The sequence below is a fragment of the Herpailurus yagouaroundi genome, unplaced genomic scaffold, assembly GCF_014898765.1.
Source record: "Herpailurus yagouaroundi ecotype Mexico unplaced genomic scaffold, PumYag 29, whole genome shotgun sequence".
Classification (NCBI taxonomy): domain Eukaryota; kingdom Metazoa; phylum Chordata; class Mammalia; order Carnivora; family Felidae; genus Herpailurus; species Herpailurus yagouaroundi.
In genome coordinates this window covers 92,866,696-92,872,877 of record NW_024412377.1, presented here as the reverse complement: position 1 = coordinate 92,872,877, position 6,182 = coordinate 92,866,696, and positions in this window count along the sequence as shown.

Below are 6,182 nucleotides of genomic sequence, written 5' to 3'. Positions count from 1 at the left end.
ACAAACAAACTTAAAAAATAATATCACAAATTGGTGGACTCTGTAAAATTGATTTGGAACTCACCAAGATGTATATTTCTATATTTATACTTTCTTTTGAAATTAATTTTGAAAGGAGCCCAGTCTTTACAGTTAGTACAGTTCACAAATTTCTTATCATCTTAAAACCCATTTCACTGATTTGTACAACTTGCCAGGCCCTAAAAGCATCGAGTATGCGAATTATAATGTAACATGCAAGTCCTTTACCTTTCAAGCTCATGGACGCCATTTCTTTTGACTCATTAGGAGGATTTTTGAAAAATATTTTTCCTCTGATTTTGCTTGCATATGGCATAACTCTCTCCAGACTGCCCGTGGAATATCTGCAGAGGAAACGGTTAATGTCTAGTCTAAGATTTGGTAGTCAGTATTTGGAGCAATAAGTCATCTTTTAAAGATCACTAAACCTCGCTTGGCCTTAACTTCTTCATCTGTTAAAATGAGAGAAACGGATTATCTGACCTTTGAGATTCGTGTAGGAACATGGCTGTGTCTGTATCCTGGATCTGAATAAATAGAATAATAGTAAATGGCACTTGGGAGGAACTACCATATGGTGTGTAACTAGGTGTGATGCTCTGTCTCATCCTGTTAATTTAAAATTCGTAAAAAACCATTAGTGAGTTGGAAGACAGAGTGAAGAACCTATTAATTACATGGGCAAGTGATGCTATATAAGGGGATGTTACAAATGGGGGAAGAAATGATAGGTGTGGCATGCATGCCCAAGAGAGAGTAAAGCACTTGCTGACTAATGTGCACATTATGTTTGTTATTCTAGCAAGAATTTTTCTTAATGAGCCAGATTCTCCCATTGTTTAAAATTGGTCCCTTAATTCTTCCAGGTGCTAGAGTACCATGCCCTGGAGTATCAAAGCTGCCTTTGATGTTACCCTCATGTCCCAAATGTTGCACTTGCTGAAGCGTGGTTTAGGCAGCTGAGAAGATCTGACTCAATTTAATGTTCAGTTTAATGTACCAGGGGTTTTTACATGATCTCTTGTTTTATCCCTGGAGGATTATATTAATTGCAATGGAAACACGGAGCTAGTAACACACTTAGCATTATTTATCTCGGCATTAGGCACACTAAGGACCTATTTAGCTGGTGGGAGCTTCAGAAGCATCATTTTCAGTTTCTAAAGAAATCAAGTTTTATTCCCAATCCTTTGCATTTCTTAGCAAGTCTCTCTGTAGCCTTAATGAGCTATTCACCTTCTCAAAGGAACACTGAGTATTAATAACAAACTATCCATATTGCCCAAAGGGACCAAGGTTTTGTCGACTTCTAGTCTTCCTAATTTTTCAGATTTGCTGACTGTGGGATAATTCTGGTTACTTATTCTTTCCCGTTTTGCTGCTGCTGTTGTTTACTATCAAAGCAATTTTATAACTTTGACATGAATGCTACTTTCCAGTGCTCTGAAATGTTGATTTCAGTATATATACTCACAGTTGCCGTAGCTCACGTTCAGACTAATATAATGTTATCGAATATTTGCCCTTCATGTTTCTGTCTTTCTCAGGTTGTGTTTTGACGGACATGAATTGAAGTTACCCCTTAGGATTCTTTGCCTAATCTTGGCCTTTCCCCCTCTGAAAGAAAAGAAGACAGATTATTTTCATGTTAAAGTTTTACAGTCACTCCCTATACAGGGGAAGTGAAAGGAAGCATTAAACGTAACAAATTACAGCACATTTAGACTTTCACACATTTTTATCTGAGACAACTATGGTACCATTCTGCATACTTAGGAAGACATCTTCCTATCTTTTTGTGTATACACAATGCTTTTCCTTAGTTTTTTTTTTTTAATGTTTATTTATTTTTGAGAGAGAGAGAGAGACAGAGTCTGAAGCAAGCTCTGTCAGCACAGAGCCCAACGTGGGGCTCAAACTCAAGAGCCATGAGATCATAAATTGAGCCCAAGTCGGACAGTTAACCAACTGAGCACCTCAGGTGCCCTTGTCTACACCATGCTTTTGATCCATTTTGCGATTACCTTTGGGGAACAGTGACAATTGTACACCTAAGCATGTCTGCTGCTACGAATTTTAAACACTTGAATTTTGGTTAAGAAGCACAATGCTCCGTTACAACATTATTTGTTGGGAAAACTCAACCAAGCACCAGTGTTATCAGAATCAGGTTTCTGAGGACTTGAAGCTCCAATCAAGTTGTCCCTAACCACTTTCATTCATAGGTGGGCAGTCAGAGGGATAACTGCATAGGCACATGTGAATGGCTCAGCCTTCTCCAGCAAAGCACAACATCTGAAAGAAAAACAACCACTTGACAGACAATAAAAATTAATGAAATAGCATTTCATTTCTTTGGCATCAAACAGTGCATTTAACGGACCATTATAAACAGCCATATAATTTCTAATTCTAATAATCTTAATTTGGTTAATCTTGTGATTTCGCTCCCAAATATTCTGGACTGAGTTGCTGGCATTTCTTTACACCTAAAATAAATTCCACTGCACAAATATTTGAATATCTGCCTCAAATTGTGTTTCACAGGACTAAAGCTTAGTGTTATTCTGTCAGCCAAGGGTCTGCTAGCATTCTCCTGGGTGCACAGTATTCGATGAGATCAGAGGACACCAAAAAGAAAACAGTAGGTCAGATCTGGTTTACATTTATCTTCTGATAGGTCTGAAGTTTTTTTTTCAGTATTTGATAATCAGCTGCTACCACTTAAAAACGGGTATAATGCGTATAAACATATGGGTTCCTTGCTTTTCTTTATAAATCGAGAGATCAGACAATCCTGGGACTACTGAAGTATAGCAACTGTTGGCCTGGACTGAGTAGTGCTGCTCCCTGCTAGTCTATTTTCATAGTCCCCTCTCATCCTGTTTTGATATTCTAGATAATCCATTTGCAATTTTCCGGAGTAATGCCCTTGTTTTTCTCATCATCCCTTGGAAATCACGTAGAGTCTCCAAATATCAGTACCAATGCCACATTTTCCTGACATAGCCCGTCTTACTCGCTAAATTAAGGGTCTCCTCCTTTGTCCCCCATTGAAACCTTGAATACAGTTCTATTAAAACATTTATCCCATTAATGATGTCAGAGGGCATTTCTGTTTTGTCTGTGGCCCTTATGTTTCTCTGCTTCCTGACTTGTTCCTTGAAGGCAAAGACCATATATCATGCAGACTTAATGTGTTCACAATCAGCAGTTTGCTCAGCACATGGAAGCTGAATAAACTCTGGTTGAATAGATGATTAAGAAGTAAAATATGTAGGGGCACCTGGGTGGTTCAGTTGGTTAAGCATCTGACTCGGTTTTGGCTTAGGTCATGATCTCATGGTTTCAGGAATTCAGGCCACCAGTCTGGCTCTGTTCTGCCATCACGGAACTTGCTTGGGAATCTCTGTCTCCCTCTCTCAAATAAACTTAAAAAAATTAGAGAAGTAAAATATATATTTAATTTTTGTTAATGTTTATTTATTTTTGAGAGAGGGAGAGAGACAAAGCACGAGTGTGGGAGAGGCAGAGTCAGAGAGACACAGAATCTGAAGTAGGCTCCAGGCTCTCAACTGTCAGCACAGAGCCTGATGCGGGGCTTGAACACACAAACCATGAGATCATGACCTCAGCCAAAATCGGATGCTTAACCGACTGACTCACCCAGGCACCCCTTAAGGATAGGTTTCATTAAGTTCAGCTTTAATGACAGGTTTCATTAAATTGAGCTTTAATGACAATTTTCATTCACACTTTTAATGTTTGATGGCATAAGGCTTCTTTCTCTTCCCTTCCTCCTTTTCTTTTCCTATCCTATAGGCTGTGGGTGTACATGCACAAACACGTACACACACACATACCACCACATAGCAGAATAATCATACTTCATAAGTATCCACTAATTTGGAAGGGTGCAGTAGTACAGAAGTATCAATTTAAAATTTGCAATATAAATATCAGACTTATTATATGCCACTGACTTATATAGTTCATTAAATCTCATTTTTGTTGGTTGTTCTAAAGGTAAATGACAAAAATAAGATTAATTTTATGCAGAGACAGAATTAAAAGAAAAATGATACTCTAAGGGTTCAGACTCTGCTATTTAGTATGGATCGTGTAGATGTGGCTGTTGTCTGAATGGAAGTTAGGAACTTTTACACAAGCTCTAAAGGAGTTGACTACAGAAAACTTCTTCGTGATTACAGTAGCACGTCTACTTGCAAATGTGGGCCATGAATACCCTCATCTGTGTGCCTACCGTGGAGCCGTTTGTCTTTATGGGACTTTGCACAGCTGACAGCTAATGCAGGCGTTTAAATGCAAAATCTGACACTGATGTTTTCCCCCCGAATGACACTTCAATACATAAATTATATGAATGTAGTTAGCACTATTCATTTATGAAATAATGTAGCTACCACTTAGTAATGCAATTCAAAACATCTTTCACTTTATTTAGCCATTTCCAACCCCATTACATGGAACTATGAAAAGAATAAAAATTGATTAGACAAGGAGCGACAAGTGGGCAAAAGCATTTCCCAGCATGTTGCCCGCCTTGTGGCAAAATGATGGAACAGTAACATTTTACTTCCTATTGAGGAGATGTTGCTAGCTTAGGTGGCCTGTTTCTGATTAAAAGCATCTTTGTAACATTGCCTTCACTTCCATGAAAAGAAAAATATGCTCTGTGCCAAAGAGCCTAGTACTAACTGCAAAAAAGAGATGTTACTGTGGCAAGATAGGATATTCTTGGTTCCAGTCCTGTAGGATGGTGGGTTTTGATCGGCAAATTAGGCTTCTAAGCTTCTAGTTTCTCTATGTTGGGTCAATGATAAAAGTGGAAATAATATAACCATTACTAGTAATTGTCAAAAAAACCTGGAGATGGAGTACTGTCCTTTTTTTATAAATGTGAACTCAGACTCAGCCCAGCTAAGTATCTGCCCGAGGGGGGCAGTGAGCGTTTGAGCCACGCCTGCAGCTGGTAACTCCTTAGCTTTCATTCTCTCAGGTACCTTAGGGCCTATGATGCCTCTTTGTGTAAAGATAAGGGGGGTCCCGCTGACTGTCTTCCTTAATGTAATTTGTGGGTCTGTGTGGTGGGGTTCCTCTTTGTTTGCTTTCATGAACTTGTTAGACTTCTGACAAAAGTATTTTGCTGTTTAGGATTTTCCTTTTGAATTTTGGGAGACTGGTCTGGACGCAGACCTGCTCTGTTTCAAGAGTGGTGGGGAGAACACACATTCATCTCTCTGATGGCACTTGGGTGTGTGTTCCTGGCAAGTTATGCATTGTCAATGAGCTCGGGACACACTCACTTGTGTACTCGCTCACAGAGGCTGACTGAGAAGCAGCTCAAGCTAGAGTCTGATAAAGAATAACTGGTCAAGGGACCAGGGAGATATTGCACGTTTACTTTTCCATCATGTGGGTATTAAGTATGGGGACCCTGCATTTTGAGCAGAAGGCTGGTAATTTCTCACGTGATCTTTATCAAGAAGTACAAAATCAGTGAGCAGCATACAGCTTGAGGAATGTGTCTCAGGTGGGTTGTGAATTATACAGCCAGATGGCCTCACCTCCCCAAGGACTGTTCCGAAGTCATATACATTCTTTATTCATTAATTTTCAATTTTTTGCCTAACATTTTCATTGGTATTAGCCTTTTCTGCAAGGGAAAAAATCCATTTTAATAAAAGAAAAGAGTAAATTCGGTATTACTCATTTTGCAGGAAAATACAATCCTATACTTAAAAAAAAAAAGTAAATGCTAAGATAGTATTTGTGATCAAAATATATCCACAAAGTGTCTTTTGCCCTTCATTTATCAGAACTATTTAAGTCTTATCATTTCCTTCTTACTGAGACCATGTGCCTTATTAGTGGCAGACAGAGCTTTATAGACTAAACATATTTATGTTCTATTTTAAATATAACATGAGGCTTATTGCACAGAACTGTTTTCCTTTTCCTCTATTTCTTTTTCTAAATCCTATATAAGCCTGATACTCTACTTTTAGTCAACTGGACTCTTCACTAATTTTATACAGGAAAAGGTATGGGGTTGGAATCTCAGGCTGAAAATCTAGTATTTGGAAATCAAAGAAAAGACTTAAATGATCACGGTTAACACCAGAAAAGCTTTATGTTAA